We start from the raw sequence: 27,971 nt of genomic DNA, 5'->3' as shown, positions 1-27,971 counted from the left end.
AAATTTTTGAATAAAGCGTCACAGCGCTACCACCCGTCCTCATATTTTTAGTTTGTTGCATTCACTCACTACTTTTGGCCATAACAACAACTAACAATTTCGGTGAATAACAATTACAAGAAATGTTGTGTTTACTAATGCATTTTTTTAGTTTAGCACACATATATAAACGTAAATATATATAAACATATTTATTAACTTTTCGTTGCAAAAATGCATGTACATATGTAATGCATATTAAATAAATTTAGCTCACACAATACGCACTCATATTTAAAATTTATAAATTTTTTCTTATTATTTTAAATAAATTTTTGGTATATCATCACTTTAAAATTTATTTTTTTCGAATCATAAAGCTGTCGTTTTCACCGTTTACTAAGCGCACTTTAGTTACCGTTGTTATACCGTTGCTCAGAAAAGACAGACTGAATTCAAAGTATTTCAACTTAGCAGAGAATATCCCCTTGGATTTCAAAAATGGCTTGGCAGTTACGGCTGAATGCGTAAGCTTGTGTATGTATGCACATTGGGGTGTTTAACGAATAAACAATATTTTTAGTATAGCTCACTAGATTACGACTTCGGCTACGAACATACACGTATCTATGTTATTTTACGCTTTTACGGTAATACGCCTGCGCGCTAATATGTTTTTACGCCAGCGGTTACTTACGCTAGTTCACTTAGCGTTATGATGACTTTAACATGCTACGCTTTTACGCTTGCGCGTTTTACGCTCGTATGTTTATACCCTAGTCGTTTTATGGCTGAAATGCTTTTACACTAGTAAAAGGTAGTAGTTGAGCTACTACGCTTTTCCGCTTATACGCTTTTTCATTTTTATACTTTTTTATGCTTGAACTCTTTGGTATTGTAACGAATTTATGGAAATTCCGCTTATTTGCAACCTTCTGCTTACGTTCGTATCGCTAAACTGTTGAATAAAACACGTCAATATTCTGCATTACAAAATGGTCTTTATTATACTACTTTGAAAGTACTTCACAATTAAACTTCACTTCGCAACTGATAGCTTGCTTAAATCAAACTGATTACAGATTACTCAGCTTTCGCTGCTTTTATACTCTGTGCCCAAAATATCTAGACGTTTCTTCTGCTAGAATATTCTACTTGGTTACCAGCTATTCGCTACCAGCTATAAACTACAGATACACGTTTATAGCCTCTCGCATAGCCATATGCGCGTGTATATGTGAGTAATACTTTCACCGATGACTACATCTGTATGTGAGTTATCTCTTCGTTGCCTTGTATGTATGTGGGTAAATGATGATTAATGTGTTTATGTAGCTTGCTTAATGATTCTGTTATTGTGCTTTTATTTAATAACCTTAGAGATGGTAATATTCGTCACAGTATGAATTCACGCTATTACACAAGAAAACTTCCACGCCAGTGTAAATGTACGCCAACAACTCAAGCTTACACGCTTTTACGCTGTTAGATTTTGCGCTGGTACGCATACACGCTATTCGTTTTGTTGCTGAAACCATTATACGCTACTACGCTACTCGTTTTATTAGCGCCATGCTTTGGTGCTAGTTAACTTTTAAGCAAATACACTACGTGCATACGTTTTCACTTATACACTTTTTAAGCTTTTCCGTTAGTTTGAATTCAAGTTTTTGCACACTAGTGCGAATTTACGCTAGTAATTAAGACTTTCACGCTTTAACGATGTCACGCTAATACGTCCTTACGTTATGATGTTATATATTCTACTGCTACCATGCTTTGAAGCTAATATGAATTTTATATAATTACTGCAGCACACTAATGTACTAACATGTCAGTATAAGCGACGTTGTAGCAAGTAGGAAATTTTAAATGTTATTAAACAAGAAACATTTAACTTTTAGTGCTTATAACCCTCTAATACAGGGTGTCAAGCGCCACCCTCGCTAGTTCTTCCCCATTCAGATTTTTTAAGCTTGCAAAAATCGGTGAGTCAGAACATCCTCATGAAAAAACTTCCCTGCAGTCATCGAATGCTCGCGAAATAGCAAAATTAGGAAAACTCTAATCTAGATGTGAAATAGGTCAAAACGGCATCGGGAAATACTGAGGAGGAGCCAATGAATAGTAATCATTATCCGATTTTGGGGCTAGTAGCGCTGGGGTTGGTGATAAATACCAAAATCGTGTGATAGGTAGAAACTTTACTCGATTGGAATCATCGGGTCCAGATGGAGTATTTCTTGTCATGTAACAATTTTCGGGGAGAACGATCAAACAATGGCTGTAAATAATCTTTCATTGATGGACGAAGCAGAAACTTATAGAGTAGACGTCCCAATCAGATTAGGTGAGATTCCCCCAGCGTGTTAGGGGGTCGGAATATACCCGCGGTAGGTATGCCTGTCGTAAGAGGCGACTAAAATACCAGATTCAAAGGGTTGTATAGCGCAACCCTCTCAGGTTGCCAGCGCAATATATAGCTTCTCAAAACACAATTGTTACCTCACCGATCCTTAGCGATTCCTGTTTCATTAACGCCGAGGCTTTGGCGACCACGAACTCCTCATGGATTTAGAGGGTGGGATGGCGGGATGGCCAAGAAGGTCGCATGTGCTCATAACAAATCGTTTCCGAGATGATCGGGCTTGGTACCGGAACGTACCGGATCTGCATCTGGCAAAGGACCATCAATATCGATAACACTCCCCAAGGCCTTCGGGGAGTGTACTTATCGCTACAACAAGAACAAAAACTGGATTAGGTGAGATAAGATTAGTTAAGAGTTGCACATTAAAAGAACGATGTGGACCCGAGTCAAAAAGTATATGAATATGATAGCCATTTGAATACAAAAGTGTGTTTTATAACTAAGAAGGAAGGACTGCAAGCTCATGATGGACTTTTACAGAAGGCGCTGATTTTTGGCATTATACGTACATATATTAGGTCTGACCACTGACAGTAGATGTAAAAAGCGCAGGCTACGGGATGAAATGGCTGAGAACGTTTCGAGTTCTTGTTCGGCGCTAGTTAGAGCATAAGAAATTTCCAAACTAGAAGCAGCAAGTTGGTTGGGTCTTTCAAAAATGTTATGGTTTTTCTACAGAACAGAGTTTTTTTTTAAAAAAAAGCTGGTGGAGCTTTTCAGTTTGGCTATCGATCAAGATTTTAATAAAACTTTGGACGCATTTAGTTAGTACTAGGCCCTGAGGGCGGGTTAGTTTAACCTACCCTATTTCGATGATACTACAACATACGATTATACATATTGCAATGAATTTACTGCAATTCTTCTTATTTGCAACCTTCTGCTAATTTCGAATCACTAAACTGTTGAATAAATAACTCCAATATTGAATAATGCAATAATCGTCTTTATTAGACTACTTGAAAATAACATAATTCGCAACTGGTATCTTGATAAACGAAACCGATGTTCAAAATAATACTGCTATTGCTCGCTAGATAGCGTCTTAAATCCAACTGATTCTCGAGCCTCTACTGTTGCTGCCTCTTATAGAGTTTGGTTTCTTCGTTCACATTTCTAGGCGGTTCTGTTCTAGAATCTACTAGTTGGTTATCTACTATAATTATAACTACAGATGTACGTGTATAGCTCTCATATGCGCGTGTGTTTGTGAGTGACACTTTCACAATTATAATTGCATATCTCAGATAAAATATCTGCATGTGTTTGTGCGTTGCTTCTCCGCTGCGTGTACGTACATATGTGTAGATGGATTAGAGATGACAGTACCCCTTAGTGTTGCTAATATTCGTAACAATATCAACGCTGAAGTGGGCAAAAACGCTGTTGCAGAAGTTAGTTGAAGAACGCCCATTGTTTTTTTGTTTCTGTAGCGGAGAGGGTTTGAGGAGGCCTAACGCGTCTGTTGTGCTGGCAAATGGTTTAGACAAAGTTTTAGAAAATAGTGAACGGCTAACAAAGTTCTTTTGAAATTGATCTAAGAGCATAAGGTTCCATTTCCGGCAGGGAATACACACACCAACATAAACATGTATGTATGTATATATTTGGAGGAGTTGTTGTGCTTTATGCGAAAATCAACTGAACAGACAACAAACTCTTTCTATGAGCAAATTTTAGTTATTCCATTGTCACTCTGGTGATATAAACGTACATACATATCTACATGTATACATCTAAGCCTATAGATAGCTATGTATGTAGTACATTTCTATAAGCTTTTCAAAAAAACAACCTGTTTCACTTTTGCAGTTTTCACTTTCAGACTCAACAACATACGTAGATAACTTTAAGGATTCAAATTTAGTTTCATATACATATCTTCTATAAATTTTACGTTTAAGTCCTTTCTGAATTGTGGGAAAGGATTAAAGCTTCATATTTACCTTCTAAAATATATTAAATAGATTTTATTAGTTGAAATCGGAACATTTGCACATATATGGTTTTGCCAAGAGAGTGACGAAATGTATATACCTATGCGCATATATGATTTTTCAAATTTCTTTTAAATTTCGTCGTGGCCGAAGTTATTTTTTGTTCCTGTAGCTTGTGTGTATGTTTTTTGTTGGAAATGTTTCCACATAACTCCTCAAGCGTTTCAAAATTTTCTACACTTTTATTTGTTGTCTACAGTGGTTAATGAAGAAATAATTATCTATGCATGTGGGTAGGTATCATCATAATATGGTTTGTCTGTCTGTTGAAACGGCGCACGCGCGAATGTTTACCTCAACAACTTTTTGATAATGCACTTCAATTCTGCGTGTAGTGTAAGCTTGTTGTTAATATGTAGTAAAAAAAAATTAGATCTGCATACATACATACATGCTTACGCACATACTACATATGTACATACGTAAGTATAATGGCAAATATAAATAATAAAGGAAATTTAATTATACAAATACATTCATACGTACAAAATGGTAAATTACGCTGAATTAGTTTTAAAAAAGTAAAAAAAAAACACTAAATAAGAAAGAAATATAAAAAAAATTAAAGAGTAAAAAAATTAATTAAAAAATTATAACAAAAACAAAATAAAAAAGAAACACCAAAAAGTGAAAAAATTGTATAGAAGAAAACAAAAAATGTTTAAAAAAAATACGAAATTAAAAAACGGAGTACTAAAAATATAATATAATATGTATAAATATATAAAATAAATTAAAAGAAAAAAGATAAATATTTACAAAAGCCAAAATTAAAATAGGAATATGGAAAAGAACATAAACATAAATATATTAAAACAGAAAATATATAAAAACAGAAAAGATTTTTAAATATACTATAATAATATGAAAAAAATAATATAAAAGATAAAAAAAATGCAATGAAAAAAAAAACACAAAAGATGTAAAAATCTTAAAAGAATGTAAAAAAAATATTATAAAATAAAATGCAAAAAATAAAACTGTGTAAAGAAATATAGGAAAAAAGTTAAAATAAAAATTAAATAAGTAAGACAATAATAATACAAAAAAAAAAAAAAAAACATATAGAAAAACAATTTATATTAAAATATAAAAAAAAGATAATAAATCTGAAATTAAGTAAAACGAGAATATGCGAAAAATATAAAATATATTAACAAATAATGCAAAAAAAGTTTAAAATAAAATATAGATAAAATATAACAAAAACGACTAAATACAAAATAAAAATAAATCTTCGAGAATATAAAAAATAGAAAAAGAATACACGACAAAAAAATTTAAATAATGTAATTTAATTATACTATAATAATATGAAAAAAAATATAAAAAATTGAAAAATAAAATTAAAAAAATACAAAAGATTTAAAATAAAAACATCTTAAAAATATGTACAAAAAAATGTATAATAAAATAAAATGCAAAAATTAAAACCGGAAATGAATATAGAAAAAAATTTAAATAAAAATGAAATAGGTAAAACAATAATAATAAAAAAAAACAGATATAGAAAAAGAATTTATATTAAAATATAAAAAACGATAAAAAAACCTAAAATTAATTAAAACGAGAATATACGATATATTAAAAAATAATGCAAAAAAAAAAAAAAAAAAATATAAAAGTAAAAAAAGAAATACCAAAAAAAAGTTAAAAATAAAATATAACAAAAACGATTAAATGCAAAATAAAAAAAAATCTCCTAGAATATAAAAAATAGAAAAAGAATTCACAAAAAAATTTTAATTGCGTAATTTATATGCGCATATACAAAAGATTTAAAATAAAAAATTTTAAAAATACGTACAAAAAAATTATAATAAAACAAAATGTAAAAAATAAAACTGCGGAAAGGAATATAGAAAAAAAAATTTTAATAAAAATGAAATAGGTAAAGCAATAGTAATATAAAAAAATTATATAGAAAACAATTTCTATTACAATTAAAAGCTAAAAAAAACCCAAAATTAAGTGAAACGAGAATATACGAAAATATAAAAAAATCAATGAAAAAAAAAAATAAACAAAGAAATACCAAATAAAAGTAAAAAATAAAATATATTAAAAATGATTAAACACAAAATAAAAAAGAAATGGCCTAGAATATAAAAAATAGAAAAAGAATGCACAAAAAATGTAAACAATGTAACACTCAATGGTAAAAAAATGTTAAAAAGTTCAATACAAAAAAAAGTTAAATAAGGAATATGAGGCAAAAATTAAAGATAATTGAAAATAGTATAAGTTAAATTTAAAAAATTAAATGAAAAATAATAAAATAAAAACAACCTCGAAAACTGTAGTAAAATATTTTGGTAATTAAAAATAAAAAGAATATATGGAAAAATTTAAAATAAATTAAACATTTATACTAGAAACAAAATGTAAAAAAGTAAATAGAATAATGTACAACAAAAATAAATTCAAAATAAAATAAAAAAACGAAGAAGAAATATATCGTAAAATAAAAACTTTAATAAAAAAAAATAAACATGAAATAGGAAACGAACATACACAAAAAATAAATTGGTAGGTAGGTAGGTGAAATGGCTGCGACCCTGGTCGCCCAAGTAGCTATTTAAAGCCGTTTTGATGCCATGTAACTCGTCTAAAACCTACGGAATGTTGTTGTTAAATTAAGAATATTCGGGCTTGCTATCACATATAAACCTCTGAGGTCTCCAGAAACGGAGTTCCAAGGAACCTTGGTAGGGCTCTAGCTAGAGCCGGGCATTTACACATAAAGTGTACTACTGTCTCCCTGGCATTTGGATCTTTGCAGCTTCTGCAATAGTCGTTATACGGAATGCCCATCTTTTCCGCATGCATACCTGCCGCCCAATGACCGGTGCAGACTGCTATCAGTTTGCGTGTGTTGGCCCTGGATTTGTTCAGAAGACTTCTGGTCCTCTTTCTATCATAGTTTGGCCAAATAGATTTTGATATTGCACAGGTGGTGATGTTATTCCACTTTGTTTGTGTTTTCTTTAAGTAGAAGCTTTGGATATTCCCCTTGCTAAGGTTATGCCTACTTCGACACTGGTTAGTTCATCGCTCATCTCAGGCTTGCCAAATCGCGAGGATTTCTGCTTGAAACACGCTGCAGTGCGAGAGGAGTCTGAATTATGCAAACAAATCTAGGGACTCAGAGTAGACTCCGGCCCCCACTCCCGATTCCATCTTGGAGCCGTCAGTGTAGATTCGACGATCCTTAGGCCCGGGTTTCTTTTCCAATCGTTCCTGCTTGGAATGGCGGTATTTCTCAAACTTCAGTTTGCGAGGGTAGTAATCTGTCTCGGTACTACATGTACCATCTGGAAGTTTCTTTAGGATACTACTATGCCCTTGCTGAGTATCCTTCCAACACCCAGACTCTCTGAGTCTCAGTGCGGTTTGTGACGATGTACAAAGTATATGCAAGTCGATCGGAAGCAGGTGCAAAATGGGGTCTAAAGCAGCTGTGGGGCAAGTGCGTCCGGCCCCTATGGCACCAACACACGCAGTGCGCTGGACTTTTTGCAGGCTGGTGAGATTGTAGATCTTACTTAGAGCTTCCCACCAGACTATGGAACCATAGTTAAGCACCGGTCGCACCACCGCCTTGTACATCCAAAGTACCATGCTTGACTTGAGTCCCCATTTCTTACCAAACATTGATTTGCAGGCATAGATGCAGGCCTTCCGTACCCGCTCTTCAATGCATATTCTCCAATTCAACTTGCAGTCAATTGTTAGTTCCAGATACTTGGTACTCGATGACAGGGATAGTTGCTGGCCGTTTAAGAATGGTAGTCTGAAGGCAGGTGGCTTGTACTTCCTCGTAAAGGGAAGCAGGTCCGTCTTGTCGGGATTTTACCTAAGGCCATATCCCTGTGCCCACCTGCTGAGTTTAGCCAAGGCCCTTTCCATTATTTCGTTCATTACGGAGGGAAAGGACCAGAAACCAAGATCGCCACGTCGTCGGCATACGCCACGATCTTAACTTCTTTCTGAGTATTCTGCAGCATAATAGGTAGAATACCATTCACGCCCGGCGATTTATATGGAGAACAGCTTTCTATTGCCCAGGTAATTTTCTTCTCCGCTAAAAGGTTGTCTATGAGGCCAACAGGTACTTCCTGATGTGCCGTCTCTGTATCGCGTACTCCCTCTCCCGATCCATCCGGGAAGTGATCATCTACAAGGATGTTTAGAGTCTCAGCCGCGGATTCTGCCCATGTGCCATCGGCGCGCTTGACAAATGTGTTGTTTGAATGACTATTGGCAAGAATCTTTCCCGGCCTGGCTGAGTCCTTCGTGGACTGAATCGACACGCAGTGTTCCCGCCAGGAGCTTGATTTTGCTATCCATATGGCTTTCTTATACTCCCACAGAGCCGTCTTTTTGTTCCTCGAAATTGGATAGGCGACTTTAAAGGCAACCTGAAAACTTTTCTCCAGAGATCGGACTCGGTCGTCAAGACTGTCTGTAGATTGAATAGGCGTCCTACTTCTATGGAGCCTATCACTGACTATCTTGTCAAATAGGCTCCAGGACGTCCGTTTAGGGTTTCTGTGTGGCTGACTTATTTCTTTTTCCCAGTCTATGTTGAAAAGGATCAACCGGTGATCCGACAGGGAAAGTTTTTTCGACACCTCCCAGTTTCTTACCGTAAATTGGTAACAAATAATAAAAAAGAAAATAAAATAAAATGGGAGTTTGCAAAAAAAAAAATAACGCAATTAAAATAAAACATAATGAAGAAGAAGGGAACGCAAAGAGAAACAAGTTTATTTAACAAAGTTTTAGATGAAAAAAGTTAAATGGAAAAATTAATAAAATAAAAATTTTGAAACGAAGAAATTAGAGAATCAAAAAAAGTTTTAAACAACATGATGAAAATATAAAAAATGCAAATAATAAAAAACGTAAAAAAGTATACACAAAACAAAGCAAAAACAAAAGTAAATAACGAATATAAAGGTAAAAATTCAAAATAAAATTGAAAAGAAACAAAAAATAAATTTTTAAAAACAAAATATACCATAACAAAATTCACATAAAATAATATAAAAAACCAATTAACAAAAATAAAATTATAAAAAAATATTATAAAAAAATGTTAAATACATGAACAGTTAAAAGAAATAGACATACAAAAAAACAACAACTAATCGATTAAAAAAGCCAAACTAAAAAAAAAATAAAATAATATAAGAAAGTTACTTAAAAAAAATAATAATAATAACTCAAATAAAATAAAACATAATAAAGAAGTATACACAAATAGCATAACATATAATAAAAATAAAATGGGAATGCTGTATGCAAAAAATTTATAATACAAAAAATAAATCGAATGAAAAAAAAAAATAACTAGACTAAAAAATTTTGAAGTTTAAAAATAAAATGAAAATATTATATAAAAAAATTTAAATAATTGAATATAAAAAAGTACAAAAAAAATAAGTTAAAATCAAAATAAAAATGAAATGAAATACAAAAGGAATGTAAAAATAAGGAGAATAATGCTAATAAAATGAAAAATAATATGAAAAATATTAAGAACAAAAGTATTAATAATATAAGTAAGATCACCGAGAAACGATTGACCGAGACTAATAACCGCCTTTTACTTTGGGACGGGCAGTAACAATGTGTGTGCTGCGCACGCACCTTCCGCCTCCTTAATACATCTGGAACTGTGACAGTAATCGTTGGAGTTTTGATACACCCCGTAGTAGCGTGTGTCAAGTGAGAACCCTTACCAGGGATATAAGGACTATGAATCTTATTATGTATTGTACACAGAAAGCACATTTTTGGCCGAATTGTGCTTGCAAGGAGCCGAAAAGAGGCCACAGCATAGTTGGGGGTATTGAACCAAATTTTGATTGCATTACACTTTCATTAGCATTACACTAGTTATGTATGATTAAATGAACTTTCCATCGTCAAGGGTTAGGTTAAACGGAGTAGACCGAAAAATAAATTTTTCAACCTGACACCAATGAGCCTACTGCGATTCCCTAAACGGTTTTTAACCCTTGCTGTGGGTCAAATTATCTCGAGGAGTCAATAGGTTTTTCTATCGCCCTATCAAACCAAGGATACCACAGTAAGATCACCGAGAAACGATTGACTGAGAATAATAACCGCCTTTTACTTAGAGGCAGGCAGTAACAATGTGGGTGCTGCGCACCTTCCGCCCCCTCAATACATCTGGAACTGTGACAGTAATCGTTGGGGTTACGATATACTCCGTAGTGGCGTGTTTCAAGTGAGCACCCTTACCAGGGATATAAGGACTATGAATCTTATTATGAATTGCACATAGAAAGCACACTTTTGCCCGAATTTTGCTTGCAAGGAGCTGAAAAGATGTTATAGCATTAAGCTGGGTCGATTTATTAACCTATATCGCGCCATCGATTTTTCGATAGGTTTTGGGCTCAGGAAAAAAAAATTCCACTACGCATACCCAAAAAAATAATTTTCGAGCCTGCAAAATTTGAGTTTTTTGACTTTTTTTCTTTGATTTTTAAGGTTTTTTTCATGACCTACTTAAAAAATTTTCATTTGATTTTAAAATTTTCACGTATACCCTGTCCGACTCAAAAACTCCGCTAAAAACTTTGGCGATAACAGTTTTTCGAAAAAAAAAAAACATTTTCTGGGTTTTGAGGAGTGTTTTTGTGAAAAAATTTATTTTTCGCCATTTTTTTTTTAAGGTTTTCTTCAGAAACGTGCAAGTGTTGCCGATGAAAACGAATTTGTCTCATGGTTCCTATCCCACTTAAAATTATGCGATAAAAACGTTGGCATTAACAGTTTTAAAAAAAAAATTTTTTTTGGTTTTTGAGACTTGTTTTGGTCGAAATCGATTTTTTTCATTTTCAAGACTCCAAATCATTTTTTTGTATATGTTTCCGTTAGACCCACCAATAAGTATGCCAAAATGATCAGGGGACGAGCTGAGTTGATTTAGCCATGTCCGTCTGTCCGTTTGTTTGAACGCAAACTAGTCCCTCAATTTTTGCGATATCTTGATGAAATTTGGTAAGCAGGCATATTTTGATGGGGGATTTGACATCTGTCGGAATTGACCGGATCGGACCACTATAGCATATCGAGCCTTTACCGCCAAATTGGTGTAAGGGACAAATAATAAATTATACAGGGGGGTTTTTTTTAATTATCTCTGTTAATAAGCAAAGAATTTGAACTAAATTTTGTACACGGCCCTAGTTGTGCTCTAAGTACATAACGCAATCAATTTCAGTAGCTAAAATAAGTCGTAGTTGTGTTTTTTGTTACTTACATCAATTTCGCTGGCACATCAAAATAATCATAAGGTTTTTTCACATATAAACTTTTATTTCATTTAAAGAACGTTACAGTATATTTTATAAAATTAAGAATAGTTCATTAAACGTAATTTAAGCATATCAGGGACCGTAAATAACAATTGCTAGCCAAAATTAAACCAAAAATCCGAAATTCACAAATTAATTTATTATTTGTTATTTAAAACCTAAAATGTATCTTCCTCAGTCAGTTTCAGGTAACTCACCTGTAACTCATCTGTAATTGTTGCGCTTTGTTGCATATTTAAAAACTCATTGTGAAACTGTTTTGGTATAGCGCCTTTTTCGCAAAGTTTTTTTAAATAGTTAAACTTTTTTAAAGAAATTTTCAAGGGCTTATCATACAGAGAAAGGGGTCCTTCGTTTCTAATGGAAATATTGCGTTTGGATTGACGCATTGAAGCTAGAATGTATTCTTTTATCTGTGAGTTATTGCAGTATCCATGCTTTAAAGTCATAAGAGAGAAATCTTTTTGGAACATAGCAGATCGAAGAGAGTTAAATTCTATTTTGGTGAAGGTAGGGAAAGTTTTTCCAGTCTTTGAAATCGGAATATTCCATTATTATACACTCGTAATTTTTTGGCTTAGTTCTCGCATTGGAAATAACGGTATACCATTCGCTGGGAGCCCAAATATTTCTTTGGCGCGTAAATGACTCTATCCTACTATGAATAGAGTCGACTGGCATCATGGTATGGCCGGGTAACAGAAAGGTTATTTTTAGGGTTTTTATATTTGTACAGGATTTAAAAAAAAGCGAACATAGCAAGCATGGCTCTTTTTCGATTTTGTCGTGCACAACTGTCACAGTAAAGGCTAATATAATATAATAATAAAAAAGGCCTTTTTTATCAAGGAGTTTTAAGTACTTAAAAATTACTGTGCATATCTCATTACATCCCCGTTTTCCGTCCTTTTTGCCCCACAAAAAGCAATAACCATTTCTTGTAACACTTTCATAAATGCTTTCATTGTAGTAGGCGTATTTTCTCGAGTAAAACAAATTTACACTTTTTGAATGGGGCGTATTAAGAACCTTTTGTAAATCAAAGCTCGCACATAAGAATGAATAATTTGTTCGACCTTGCTCATTTAAAAATACTTGTTTTGACGTTTCTTTATCCTTAAAGTGCTTTTGAAATTCTTCAGTTTGCCTTAAAAGAATCTGAGTTTCACTGTCCGAGTTCTTAAATTTTTCACATAAAGCACATTTATATTTTTTGGGAAGCCAATGTGAAAGTCGGTATTAAAAATTTTTCTAAACACTCTTAAAGATAACTTAGATGATTCCTTACTAATGTGACTTAAATGACTTAAATAATACTTATACAGAGTTGATATGTTTTGGAATTCTGATGGTAAATAAAGTTTACTGCTTTTATTACGACAGTAATGTGAAGGTACAGCAGGCAACTGGGTAATAAAAGATTCCAAAAGTGCTACTTTATTTTCATCAGACTTATTGAGTGGTTTTAATTTTTTGTTAGCTTCTTTGGTTGTTTGTAGACACTGTGCATTATTTCTAGTATAGATTAGCATGTTTTGAGATACATTGAGAGTGTGAAGCAAAAACTTTTGGCATACTTTTGCTTTTATATTATTAAAACTTATTGTGTACTCAAAACTCCACTTCCTTTTACTACTTTCGGATTTTCTTCTTTTAATACACTTACGTGTCGTACATGAAAATATCCAGTCCCGCTGCCTTATTTTATTCCCCATACCCCAGAAGTGCTCGTTTATTGCCACACGATCTGATTCCGTAAATTTATCCGCACATGAGTTTCCACAATTTTTATTCAAACAGGGGTTCGGTTTAACGCCAGTGGAATCACTTTCACTATAGGGGACGAGAGCATGTATCTTTGGAAACTAAAGAAAACAACGATAAACTCATTTATTACTAAGCCCTAAATAGAAAGGTATAATTTTTCCTATTGCTTGCAGCCAAAATAATTACCTCTGGTTCAAAAGCTTCCATTATTCGCACAAAGAACTATTTATTATGTTATTTTATATATAACTTATCTCCGTGAAGCGCATTTAGTTTATTAGAATTAAATATTTTTTTCTGCAAGCAACAAAGCACACTAGATATTTTTGATGTAAGTAACAATGTGCGGTCATGGAAAAATATAAACAAAGTGTATTGCGTATTTACACCAAAATTGTTTCTGCTATAACTTTATAACGGTAAAACATAGAACTATGAAATTTTCGGAGATGACAGATCAGGACAAACACTATCGACTTCGATAATAAAAAAAAATCGATATTTTGTCCCTTACACCAATTCGGCGGTTAAAGCTCGATATACCTCCCACACAACCGATTGTTCAATAAGAGGGTTTTCGCCATTTCTGCCACATTTCTGCATTTTAACAGCTAGCAACATCAAATTTTACCACAAGCTTACGTATTGGGCATAGATGGTTGTCTGAAAAAATCGTCAAGATCGGACATATTTATAATATTGTAACGAATTTTCTGCAAATCTTATTTGCAATCCTCTGCTAAGTTCGAATCACTAAACTGTTGAATAAATAACTCCAATATTGAATAATGGAAAAATGGCCTTTATTAGAGTACTTCACAATAACACTTATACTTTGCTACTCGCTGGCTTAATAACCAAACTGATTGATAACTCAAATCAAACACTACTATTGGCCGCCAGATCGCGTGCTTAATCAATAACTCATTGATTGCTCAACTCAAACTGAATTACAGCGCCTCCACATCTGTTGCCTTTTATACCCTTTGGTTTCCTCGTTCGCATTCTTCCAGAATGTACTAGCATTGTCCATGAGCTCTCCAACTTCTCAGCTATATGCATGTGTTTGCGCATTGACTCTCCGCTGCTCGTATTCGTACATGGTACATATGTGTAGACGCAATTATTTATTCGTTTATTTAGATACATAAAGATTGAATTATTGATGTGAATGTTTGTAGTTTACAGTCTCTCGCGCGCACATAGGCGTATAAGTAAATGCATCTGTGTGTGACATCTCTCTGGGCTGCCTTATATATGTGTATACTTGATTTGATTATTAACGTAAATACTGCTTGGCATGGCCTTAGCATCGCCTTAGTGATGGTATAGCTTAGTGATGCTAATATCCGTGACACTGCCCTCCACCTAAGTCTGATCGTCCCGATCAGACAAATCTCCCGATCTAACTGCCGCTAGCATCTCCAAATGTACCACTCTTCTAACCCGTGGTTTCCCAGTGGTTTGTATGCGGTAGATGGTATCACTGATCTTCTTCACAACTTTGTACGGGCCTTCCCAACTGCACCGAAATTTAGCTGAAACACCTTTCCGCCGGTGAGGGCTGTTTAACAGTACCAAATCTCCCGCCAAGAAACCTTCCGAATTAAAGTTCTTGTCAGGCCAGTGTTTCATCTTACTACTCATTATCCTGGGCCGTTCCTTCACACTCTGTTGTTTGGTCAATGAACCACTTCGTAGAGCTTGCGCTGGACGAATTTTCTTTGCATAATCGGTATCGTTCCCACATTTTACAACAGTAGTGCGCTCCGGCTTGAAACTACCCTCGCATTCTTTCTCGGAAATTCGTTGCTTCGTTTTCCTGCGTCTTTTAGGTTTTGTCAATGCCAGTGTTTCTCTCGCAGGTACTTTTGATTTTGATTTATTTGACCCATTCGATCTATCAACCTTTACCTTTGAATTTCGTGGCCTTCGTCGAGTATTCTCCATCAGTACCCGATTACTGCTGAACCCTTTTTCCAAACTAAAGTTAAGTGGCACATCTTGGTTCTCATAACGCATCACCCTTCTCTGCATATCGATCTTGATGTCATGGTCAACCAAGAAATCCACTCCCAATATAACTTCATCAACAATCTCCGCCACAACAAATTTGTGTAGAACCATGACATATCACTTCTCCCTGAACTTGGTTATACTCGCCAGTGACCGTACGCAACTTTGCTCCAGGTAACGGTTTTACTCTCCTGTTGACCAAGTCAGATCGGATCAAGGAATGAGATGCGCCCGTATCTACAGTCAGTACTCGTTCTTTGCCATCCACATTCCCTCTGACGGTAAGACTGCTCGATTTTCTACCAATTTGCGACACAGATATCACAGGGCATTCAATAGCTGGATCTAGCTCTCTACCTCTTACTCGCTCTTGCTCATCTCCTCCAGCTTTGCGTTTACGCCCACCCACATTGTTGGAACTATTAAGGCCAAGATCGCAATGACGTGCAATGTGACCGGACTTCCCGCATTTGAAGCATTTGATAACTTTTTCACTCCGCTTTTGCGATCCTTTCAGCGCCTCCAATATTGCGTCTACCCACTCTGGCCTTTCTACTTCCACACGGCGTGCTTTGAAAACTGGCTTACACAGAAGCGACGCTGTTTCCTGAATCAGGGCTTGTGACACCGTTTCTGCGAATGTTGGCTTTGGGTTTGCGTATGTAGCCCGCTTCGTTTCCACATCTCGTATGCCATTTATGAAGCTCTGGATTTTTACCCTTTCAGTGTATTCCACGGGTGCGTCCGCATTCGCTAAATGTGCTAGCCTTTCAATATCCGACGCAAACTCTTGCAATGTTTCACCAGGCCTCTGGAAGCGGTTCAGCAACTCTATTTGAAATATCTGTTTCCTGTGTTCGCTTCCGTATCGCCGTTCTACAGCAGCCATCAATTCGTCATAACTGTTCCGTTCGTACTCTGGAATAGTCTGTAAGATTTCGGCAGCTGGTCCTTTCAATGCTATGAAGAGTGCGGCAACTTTATCTTCCACATTCCAGTTGTTCACTGCTGCGGTCTTCTCAAACTGTAGCTTAAAGACCTGGAAAGGAACAGAACCGTCAAAGGATGGTGTTTTTACCTTTGGATTACTCGCTGAAACTGCTGGACGATTTAATTGTAACTGCTCCATACGACCCTTCAAATCATCGACTTCTGCCTGAAATTGAGCGATTTTTGCATCCTGCGCTTCCAGCTTTGATGTTACCCTTGCTTCCTGTGCTTCTAACTGTGAAGACATTTGTGCCACCTGCAATGATAAGCGCTCCTCTTGTTCTTCCATCTTTGATGTTATGCGTGTCTCTTGCGATTCCAGTTGGGATGCCATATATGTCTTCTGTTCTTCCAATTGCGTTTCCATCTTGGATGTAATCTGTGTCGACATTTCTGACATTCGCGTTTCTTGTGCTTCAATCTTCGATGTTATTCGTGTCTCTTGGGATTCCATCTGTGATGACATATACGTTTTCTGTTCTTCCATCTTGGATGTTAAACGTGTCTCCTGCGATTCCAGCTGAGATGCCACTGTCGATGTTTGAGCAGTTATTGCAGCCAATATCATGTTCAAGTCTGTGCTGCTAACCGTCTGCGATGTTTCGTTTTTCTCTTCAATTTTCGTTGTCTCCTCGCCATCAAGATGAAAGACATACTCTTCCACATCAATTCCTTCTGCTTCCATTGCCTCTCGTAGCCGTGCCTGAAGTTCAAGTTTAACGCCACTTGTATTCAATCCACGGCTCTCCAACTCCTTCTTCAGTTGCTGGATCTTCAATTCACTGAACTTTGCCATGTCCTTGTTGTCCTCTGGAATTTATCCAACAATTCCTCTTCTGACACCAATCGTAACGAATTTTCTGCAAATCCTCTTATTTGCAATCCTCTGCTAAGTTCGAATCACTAAACTGTTGAATAAATAACTCCAATATTGAATAATGGCCTTTATTAAAGTACTTTACAATAACACTTATACTTTGCTACTCGCTGGCTTAAAAACCAAACTGATTGATAACTCAAATTAAACTCTACTATTCGCCGCCAGATCGCGTGCTTAATCAATAACTCATTGATTCCTCAACTCAAACTGAATTACAGCGCCTCTACATCTGTTGCCTTTTATACCCTTTGGTTTCCTCGTTCGCATTTTTCCAGAATGTACTAGCATTGTCCATGAGCTCTCAAACTTCTCAGCTATATGCATGTGTTTGCGCATTGACTCTCCGCTGCTCGTATTCGTACATGGTACATATGTGTAGACGCAATTATTTATTCGTTTATGTAGATACATAAAGATTGAATTATTGATGTGAATGTTTGTAGTTTACAGTCTCTCGCGCGCACATAGGCGTATAAGTAAATGCATCTGTGTGTGACATCTCTCTGGGCTGCCTTATATATGTGTATACTTGATTTGATTATTAACGTAAATACTGCTTGGCATGGCCTTAGCATCGCCTTAGTGATGGTATAGCTTAGTGATGCTAATATCCGTGACAATATATATCCCATACAACCGACTGTTCAGGTAAGAGGATTTTCATCATTTTTGTCGAAATCGATTTTTAGTCCGACGAAACGTATACGCGTGTAAAAAAACACGGCTAATATGAAAAATACCAGAAAGAAAAGTCATAATAAAATAAAATCTAAAAAGATGATTGAATGAACTTTCAATCCTCAAGGGTTAGGTTAAACGGAGTAGACTGAAAAATAAATTTTCCAGCCTGACACTCAGGCTACCAATGAGCCCACTGTGATTCCCTAAACGGTTTTTAACCTCTGCTGTGGGTCGAGGAGTCAATAAGTTTATCTATCGCCCTCTCAAGCCAATGTTACCACAGTAAGATCACTGAGAAACGGTTGACCGAGAATAATAACCGCCTTTTACTTAGGGCCGGGCAGTAACAATGTGGGTGCTGCGCATCACGATACACCCCGTAGTGGCGTGTGTCAAGTGAGAACCCTTACCAGTGATATAAGGCCTATGAATCTTATTATGTATTGCACATAGAAAGCACATTTGTCCGAATTGTGCTTGCAAAGCGCTAAAAAGAGGTCATAACATAGTTGGGGGTATTGCATCAAATTTTGATTGCATTACACTATGTACATAGTTATATTGGTAAAATTTGAGTGCGCATTATTTTTTTCCAAGCCTTTTTCTACTACGACAAAAAAATGTATTGCTGCCATTATATTTTTTCACTACGACTCGGCTGAGTAAAAAAAAAAATATATAAAATTATTATTACTGAAATGAGTGAAGAAAAATTTGTGTGCACTAAGCTGAAGCTGAAAATATTTTCGCTACCAGCTTTTAAACTTTAGTGAAGCATTTTTCAGTTTTACTACCACTATAACCCCCCAAGCGGTTAGGTGGCTTAGAATATACACGCGGCAGGTATGCTTGTCATAAGAGGCGACTAAAATACCCAAATGATTGGGGTTGTGTAGCGCAACCTTCAAGTGGTTGCTAACGCAATTTATAGCTTCTCCAGCCCAATTGTCAAGCTCACCTTCCCGTAGCGAATCGTGGCTCTTTAACATCCGAGGCTCTGGCGACCCCAAATTCCGCATGAAACTAGGGGTGGTGGCGGAATGGCCTAGATTGTTCAATGTGGTAATATAAAATCGTTCACAAGATGGACCGAACTACACCTTAATGTTAAAGGACCATTAACATCAATAACACTCCTCAAAACCTTCGGGGAGTGTCTTAATCACTACAACAACAAGTGATATATTGTGACGAATATGAGTGACACCAGGTGATACTCACATCCCTAGTCTGATGCTAAGTAAATGAAGTCACAACAACAATAAAGCAGACAGTCACTTGTATCTACATAAACGAATAAAACATTATGTCTACACATATGTACGTATACGCAGCAGAGAAGAGATGCTCCCAAAAGTATGCAATTGTAATTGTTGAAGTGTCGCTCACAAATACACGCATATGAGAAGCTATATACGTGCATCTGTAGTTATAATTATATGGCGGCAACTAAGTAAATTCTGGAAGCGCCTAGAAGATGCCACGAGGAAATCAAAGAGTACAAAAGCACCAGCGGTAGAGGTGCTATAATCAGTTTCGATTAAGACGATATCTAGCGAGCAATAGCAGTATTATTTTGAAAGTCAGTTTCATTTAAGCTATCAGTTTGGTTATTAAGCCAGCTAATTGCAAAGTATAAGTGTTATTGTGAAGAACTTTAATAAAGGCAATTTTTCCATTATTCAATATTGGAGTTATTTATTCAACAGTTTAGTGATACGAACTTAGCAAAAAGGCAAATAAGAGGATTTGCAAGCAAATTCGTTACAATATATTGCATTACCATTCAACTGTGAGTGAAGGCTGGTGCACTAACCCCAACTCTAGGTCATAGTTATGAAGCTACGGAATCATTTTCTGGAAGAACTATGTCTAGGTACCCATTTAAGCCAGCTAGTGATTTGCTAGGCCAATTGATTAAGAGGTCTTCTGTATTAGGTGATCGACTTTGCGATGTCATCTTTTGTACTTTCTGGGCCATCCCATCCAGAGCTTCGACTGCTAAATATGTGCCATATTTGTAACAATTCCTCCTGACTACAAAATATCGATCGGACAACGAGCAACAAAACGGGCGCATAAATACAGTAAACCCATGACATTGCAATCACGACCACAGTAGTCCACGAAATATTAATAATCCGAAACCGGAAAATACAAATTTTAACTCGTTTAAAAGATATTAACGGAAAACCGAAAAATAACCCGGGGGTCCCTCCGAAACCGGGGGTGGGATCTATAGTATTTTTGCGCAGAACACCTTTCTGCATTAGCGGCCTTCGGCCGCGCTTATAAAAATTTACCCTGGGTGGGTCCAACACCGGGTTGGAGACCAAAACTATATCCGCGCAAAACACTTTTACATACATTTTTTTTTGTGGGTACAACAAAATCATCAAAATTACAACCACATGAAAATTTTCAATTTTGTTTGCAAATATCTCAGGAAGGAAATAAAATTTTTAATTTCCGCTTTCGGATTCGTTATCCTGGGTTCATAACGCGTCTTTTGACACTTCTCCCGATATTTTTGAATGAGTAAAAAATTACCATAACTCCATAACTTTTACTTGCACACTTGCATGCTCAATCCATGCCTGCCATACCAAGTATGTACATATATTAAAATAAAAAGAACTTACCTAAATTAAGGGTGGGGATTGAACCAGCCTTTAAATACTTTGAAGATCTGGAACTTTCGTCGAAATGAAGGTTGCAGACAAATGAGTTCTGGCGAGGAAGTTCTGCATCATTTGGGATGTGGAGATTATCCCTCCACCTTTGCTCCTCCTCCTTACGCCGGGGAAAAGAAAAAAACGAACGTTTTTGAATGTACTATTAATAGTACAACCGCGAACACGACATTTCCGAATTTTTGGCATTTTTAAATTAGTTTGTTTAAACAAAAGAAAAACAGAATTTAGCAAAAAGCAAAATCGACTGAATCAAATTTTCACTTCAAAAGATGGCCGTTGGAAATTCATAGTTATTTTCTCGCATTTTTTGTTTTGCTTCTGTTATTCTGTATTCGTTATTAGTTTGCATTTTATGGATGTGGCTATGGAACACTTGATGTCGCCATGCTCGCTTTCATATCAGGTGTGAAAAACAACAGAACAGTTTGTACTCATATACAGCGCCCGCTAGATGGCATCGAATTGTCAGTCTGTTCGTTTGTTTAATTCCATTTACGGATAACAGCAATTCTCGATAGGTGCCGCGGTCAGCATTATGCTGGGCATCGTATTGTAGACAGAAACATGAAAGATAATTCGAATTATTACCCAATAAGAATCCAAGTGAAGCTCATGCAAACTTGCCATTTCCTATTGACGTCAATTGCATCTTAAAATAGTGTTAAAATAAAATCGAAAAAAAATTTAAGAAATTGCTAACAAATTGCACGAGTAATAAATCGCCTGCTTAAAATGTACATATCTAAAACTAAAAATTAAATATGCTTAAAGTGAATAAATTAGTCTACTCAAAAAATTATAGGTTATGGATATGGCGGAAAACCAAATACCAATTGGTTGGCTATGGTAATCGATATTGAATAGCATAAGATTGGTTAAAGTAGCTCTTTTATATGGACATGGTTATGTCACGATTTACTGGGCTCTAAAGGAACATAGGTAGGCAGCCCGCTTGCATGAAAGCCTCTACAAACCTCAGTAAACCCATAAGCTGAGTATTGTGAGGGGACCAGGAACCGATTTATAAGAAAAAAAAATTTTTTTGATGGTTCTAATGCGGAGAAAAGAGTGCAATGGATGGTGGAACGGAGAAACAGGAAAATAAATACAGGGGTGGGTGTAAAATATGTGTAAAATGGAACCCTTGGAACTTCTTTGAAATAATGCAGTTACCCCAAGGACAACGCCAATCCGGTCAATTAAAAAAAAAGTGAAAATAAATAAGAAAAAAAAAAAAAAAAAAAAACTAGTTCAGGGGTGGAAAAAAATCTGAGTATTTTTTCGAATTAATTTTGGAAAAATGGGCAGTGTCGTGTTTCCTACTAGGACATGGTCAAGTTCTTTATATTTCTGCTAATATTTGAAGCTGCTATCGAATATTTGGATCAGAGATCTTAATCATGAGAAGATTTGGATGAGAGAGGAGCGGAAAAGTGAAATTGAGGGAATGGAAAAGACGGCGGAATAATAAAAATAACTTGGCGTTGTATATCTCTTATAAGATTTTGGCCGAGCTTCTCTTCCCATTTGCGTGAGGCTCCTGTTTTATTTTTCCTACAAATTGTAAAGCATATGTAGGGCAGATACATTTTGGGTGACGAGCTTTTCGTAGCAGAAATGCACTCGAAGAGTTTACAAAACCACAGCCGAAGGGCGATTCATTTAGAAAATGTTATCTTAAGTATTTCGATGTGTGTAATACGGGAGCCGTCTATGGAAACAGAGGAAGAGAGCAGCCTCCGCATTGCTGGGAGGGCCAGCTGGAAAGCGATTTAAATTCGATTTGACACTGATGATGGAACTATGCCGAAACCGATTTAAATTCCTTGATGACTGTCGTGTGACCAATTTACGCCAGTTAACCCAACGAAGAAGCGAGTAGCGCGTCTTATTGGACGACCATAACCGTTTAAACGGTTAAGCGCCAATTAAGTAAGTAATGCGAGAGCACGCTATCTCCACACTACGGCGTCCACCAGGATTGGAAGAGGAGAGAAAAATGGAAGATAAAATAGAAAAGAGCTGAAGAGCTTTAAAAAAATTAAAGAAAAAAAAAATTTTTTTTTTCAAATAAGCTTTTATTATTGGTTAATAAAATTAACTAAAAAGTAGAAAATAAATTGACTGTAAAGAAATATAACACTTTATAAGTTCATTGTAACCTTTAACGATAATTAGGCTTCTTCGTCTGCCACAAAAAAATTCCATATTTTACATAATTATATAGTTTTAACATTAAAACTTTACACCTAAATTATAAAAACTTACAGTTTATATCACAGTCCTAATTGTTCTTATAAAAAACGTGTTAAATTTTGATGCTATTGTAATGAATTTCAGGGAAATTCCGCTTATTCCAAATCTTCTGCTAACGTTCGAATCACTAAACTGTTGAATAAATAACTCCAATATTCAATAATGCAAAAATGGTCTTTATTAGACTACTTGAAAGTACTTCACAATAACACTTCACAACCAATAGCGTGATTAAATCAAACTGATTGCCCATGCTTCAGCTGGTGCTGCTTTTATACTCTTCGGTTTCCTCGTCGGCATACTTCTAGGCGTTTCTCCTTCTGGAATTTACTACTTGTTTACCAGCTATAAACTCACCAGCTATAAACAACAGATGCACGTTTATAGCTTCTCATATGCGCGTGTATATGTTAGTTATACTTCGACCGATGAATGCATACTTTTGTGAGCATCTCAGATATATGCATGTGTTTGTGCTCTCCGCTGCTTGTATGGACATACGTATAGACATAATGATTGACTTGTTGATGTGCATACAAGTCACTGCTTAGTATTGGCTTAGAGATGATAGTATCCCTTAGCGTTGCTAATATTCGTCACAATATACATATTTACTTATTTTAGCGGAGATGCAATTGAGTTAATAAAACACACTTTTCGTCGTCCACAATCAATTTATCTTTCATAACCGGAAGTCGACCATCTTATTCTTCTTCTTCTTTTGTATATCCTTTTACAGAGTTGCCTTAATCTTCAATATCGTACATTTCTTAATCTAATAACGTACCTAATCTAATACAATTCGCTATTTTTTCAGAGTTACCATCTTACAAACTTAATTAGCGATATCTCGAAAAATAACAGATTCATGACAATATTTTAAGAAGAAATATGTAGGTCAAAAAAGTTCTTAAATAATGTACCTACTCATAATTATGATTTAAAAAAGGCGTGGCAGTGATCAAATCCCGCCCATTTTTTGGTCAGAGTTTTAAGGGGCGGGGGGGGGGGGGGGGAGGGGAGTCCCAGATTTGGTTGATTTTTGGCCGCAGAACATGGTCATTTAAGCCATAGTACAGTCGTCGGTTTGCGAATTCAAATCTTCATAGCCTGTTTTTCGATATTTGATTTTTAAATTTAAGTCGTTCTTTACGTAAATCAACGGAAACAATAATAAAATCGCCTTTGTCACTTTCGCACCATGAACATTATTTATTTAGTTTTATTAATCGCCTGATAAGCAATAACTGTTATTGATATGAACTTTTTAAAATATGTAGGTAAATAATGGAATTTTTTTTGTTGCTTAGAATCACATTTTATATTGCAAGATAACAACAAAAACTAAAAAGAATTAAATACAATTTGGTATTCAATGCACTTAATTTTGTGTTTATCAATAATTAAGAATTCATTTAAATGGGGTCTAGACATTGGTTCATCGTCCAAAAAGTAAGTAAAGTACGTTGTTGTTTTCTTTTTGAGCAAATATTTACTAGAATTTGCTGCGCATCTTCGATTTGTTGAACAAAAAACGTTTGTCATTAAGCCTCATTTCCCATTATCAATCCGCCTGAATTGTAAATAGTGGACTGTTATTTAGATTTAAATTCTTTTTTTTACACATTTCTTTGTTTCAAAATAGATAATCCGTTTTTGTTTTGCATGTAGCCATTAGTAGATACTTAAAAAGACATTAAAGATGTGTGAAACAAAGGCGTTCCAAGGTCAATGCTTAACCCGTTCGCAATACATAAAAAACGCATAAATTTTAAATATGAATAAAGGAAGTACATACCTGTTTTCTATTCGTGTCCCTGAAATGTGTGAATTTCGTTGAATTTGGTATAACATTCATAATTCAGATTAGTTGAAATTAGTTTGTATAACCAGTAGTGTTAGCTCATGAACAGCTACACAAAAGTCCGCAAACTTATTACGGTCTGCTACTTTGGACAAGGTAGCCAATTGAAAATTAAAGTCCCTTTCGGGAAACGAAAATCATGCTCTACAAGTCATTTATCGTACCCGTCGAAGCATGGGCAAGTTTCCTTGGACTCCCGTTAGAGGATATTGATGACAATTTGTGTTCGGTCGCACCTATTAAGTGGGTAGAAGCACTGCTACAACAATAACAACAACATGAAGCGGCTCTGGAAGTGTATGAGAAAAACGGTCTTCGAAAGATATGCGGACCTGTACGCGTTGTCGACGGTGAGTGTCGAAGAATATTCCAAGACGAGTTGTACAAGCTTTACGCAGACGTCAACATAGTCCATCGAATTAAAATGCAGCGGCTACGCTAGCTAGGCCATGTTATACGTATGTAAGTGATGATTCGGCTAAGAAAGTACTTTTATCGGAACCCGCTTATGGAAGCAGAGGAAGAGGGCGGCCTCCACTCCGCTGGAAGGAACAGGTGGAGAACGATTTAAATTCTCTTGGTCTGACCATTTGACACCATGTTGGACGGCCATATTGGTGCGGACTTAAGTTTTACAAAAAACAAAAAAACTAAACTAACTAAAACCTAATAGCAAGTAAGGAAGTCTAAGTTCTGGTAAAACCGAACATTACATACCCACCTGTACATGCTGTTGTTGTTTGTTTTGTGTGCTTAATAGTGTTACAAGGCTGCGCAATAATACATATAGATATGGTTCCATTCTGAACTAATTTTTTTTCAAGTTATGGCTCCCGAGACATAGAAAATTGCTTAGTCATAAAAGAGGCGGTGCCATGCCCATTTTTTAAATTTGAAGTTTTTCCTATTTATTGTTATAAATCTACTTGGGAAATGGAATACCATTGATATAAAGCTCTTTTTTTGCAAAGATATAGCTTATTTCGGCGGCCACCGTGGTGTGATGGTAGCGTGCTCCGCCTACCACACCGGATGCCCTGGGTTCAAACCCCGGGCAAAGCAACATCAAAAATTTTAGAAATAAGGTTTTTCAATTAGAAGAAAATTTTTCTAAGCGGGGTCGCCCCTCGGCAGTGTTTGGCAAGCGCTCCGGGTGTATTTCTGCCATGAAAAGCTCTCAGTGAAAACTCATCTGCCTTGCAGATACCGTTCGGGGTCGGCATAAAATCATGTAGGTCCCGTCCGGCCAATTTGTAGGGAAAATCAAGAGAAGCACGACGCAAATTGGAAGAGAAGCTCGGCCTTAGATCTCTTCGGAGGTTATCGCGCCTTATATTTATTTTTATTTTTATTTTTTATAGCTTATTTCATTCGTCGACGACCCTTTTAAAAATCTTTTATATAAAAGTAGTCGTGGTCCTTCACCGATTTCGTAAATTTTTCTTCAAAGCATTCTTTATTGTAAAGGCAACCTCTCTGCCGAATTTTATTACAATAGGTTTAACGATTTTTGAATTATGATTAATTATATTTGTAAAATTGATTTTATCACAAGTGGGCGGTGCCACGTCCATTTAAAATTTTTTTTTCAAATTTTTATCAAGAGTCAATATCAGTCCACATGTCAAATTTCAACATTCTAGGTGTGTTATTTACTAAATAATCAGTTTTTTTGTGTTTTCCAAAATGTTATACATATAAAAAGTGGGCGTGGTTATCATCCGATTTCGCTCATTTTCAATACCAATCTATTCTGGGTCCAGATAGGCTCGTATATCTCAATATTTACTCAAGTTATCGTGTTAGCGGACAGACGGACGAACGGACGATCCAACGGACGGATGGACATGGCTCAATCAAATTTTTTTTCAATACTGATGATTTTGATATATGGAAGTCTATGTCTATCTCGATTCCTTTATACCTGTACAACCAACCGTTATCCAATCAAAGTTATAATACCCTGTGTACAAGTACAGCTGGGTATAAAAATTAAAATAATAAATATTTTTCAGTATTGATTTCTATTGTGAATTGAGAAAAATTGACTAAATTTCCTTTTTCTAACTTATTAACTCAAATCTGTGACTTGCCACGAAGCGATTAGCTTTGCACGATCAGTTGTATAAGATATATATTATAGAGAGATCATATATTAGCGATTTGGGACGCAACTGAAATATTTACGAAATTGATTGGTGACACCTTGAATTAAAGCGAAAGCGCTCCCGGGAAGCGCGACAACTCCAAAGGATACATGTTTTTTAGTCCCCGGACACGCAGTTGTACCGCAAAGGCGGCAATTAAGTGTGCTGCATTAGGCATCCCCAGTCAAAAAACCACCCCGGAGTAATTTTTCTGACAAAGAAACAAAAGCACACACAGCCAAGATACAGGTCCAGGTTAACATACACAATAAGCAAAGTATGGGCTTTCTACTTGGCTCTTACTTCTGTTCCCTGAGAACGTTATAACCAAGCAATGAGATAAAATTTTCCATTATTCAAGGGTTTGCCTGCGCAATTTATTCTTCAATCCAATTGGCAATCTGACGTTACCATGGCGAAGCCTATTTCTATAGCAGGCGAGACACTGGCGACCCCAAGTTTCTCATGGAACTAGGGTTCCCGAGGACCATTAACATCGATAACGCTCACCAAAACCTTTCGGGAGTGACTGGAACACCTACAACAACAGCATCATATTTTTCCTCAGCCCCTGGAGGCATTATAGGAAGTCCAACTGGTACGATAAGATATGTCGCAGAGCGTAGGTAGGTTTATAAAGCTCTTGTGTTTGGAAATGTCAGTTTAAATAGCCCTATATACGTTTTGTGATTTTTATGAATAAAAGGGTAAATATATTGCTAGCAGAAAATAAACGTAACTCACAATTTTCCATGGAATGCTTGGTATATGCACATATAAAAAGTGGCTAAATTCATATAAAAACTGATTATGAAAATATTTAATTAAGTACGTAAGGAAGTTTATATAGTTAATTTGTAAAATATATATATATATGTACATATGTATATACAGCATACATAAATGAAATAA

At 35.7% G+C, this 27,971-nt stretch overlaps 1 protein-coding gene across 3 annotated transcripts in view; it reads right to left on the bottom strand.

Annotated features, from left to right (window-relative positions):
• Positions 1 to 27,971, bottom strand: part of Cad96Cb (protocadherin Fat 4-like Cad96Ca) — a 101,323-nt gene that overhangs the window by 32,576 nt on the left and 40,776 nt on the right. For 2 of the 3 annotated variants that reach the window (XM_067787133.1, XM_067787146.1), the window contains exon 1: positions 268 to 397. The exons of the other annotated variant lie outside the window; for it this stretch is intronic. The gene's annotated coding sequence lies outside the window, so the exon portion shown is untranslated. Of the gene's footprint in view, positions 1 to 267; positions 398 to 27,971 lie in introns of those variants that run through there. 3 annotated transcript variants of the gene reach the window in all.

Source organism: Eurosta solidaginis, chromosome 1 (genome assembly GCF_040869045.1).
Source record: "Eurosta solidaginis isolate ZX-2024a chromosome 1, ASM4086904v1, whole genome shotgun sequence".
Taxonomy (NCBI): domain Eukaryota; kingdom Metazoa; phylum Arthropoda; class Insecta; order Diptera; family Tephritidae; genus Eurosta; species Eurosta solidaginis.
Note: the sequence above shows the minus strand (reverse complement) of the source record. Positions and strands in the feature narration are given on the sequence as shown.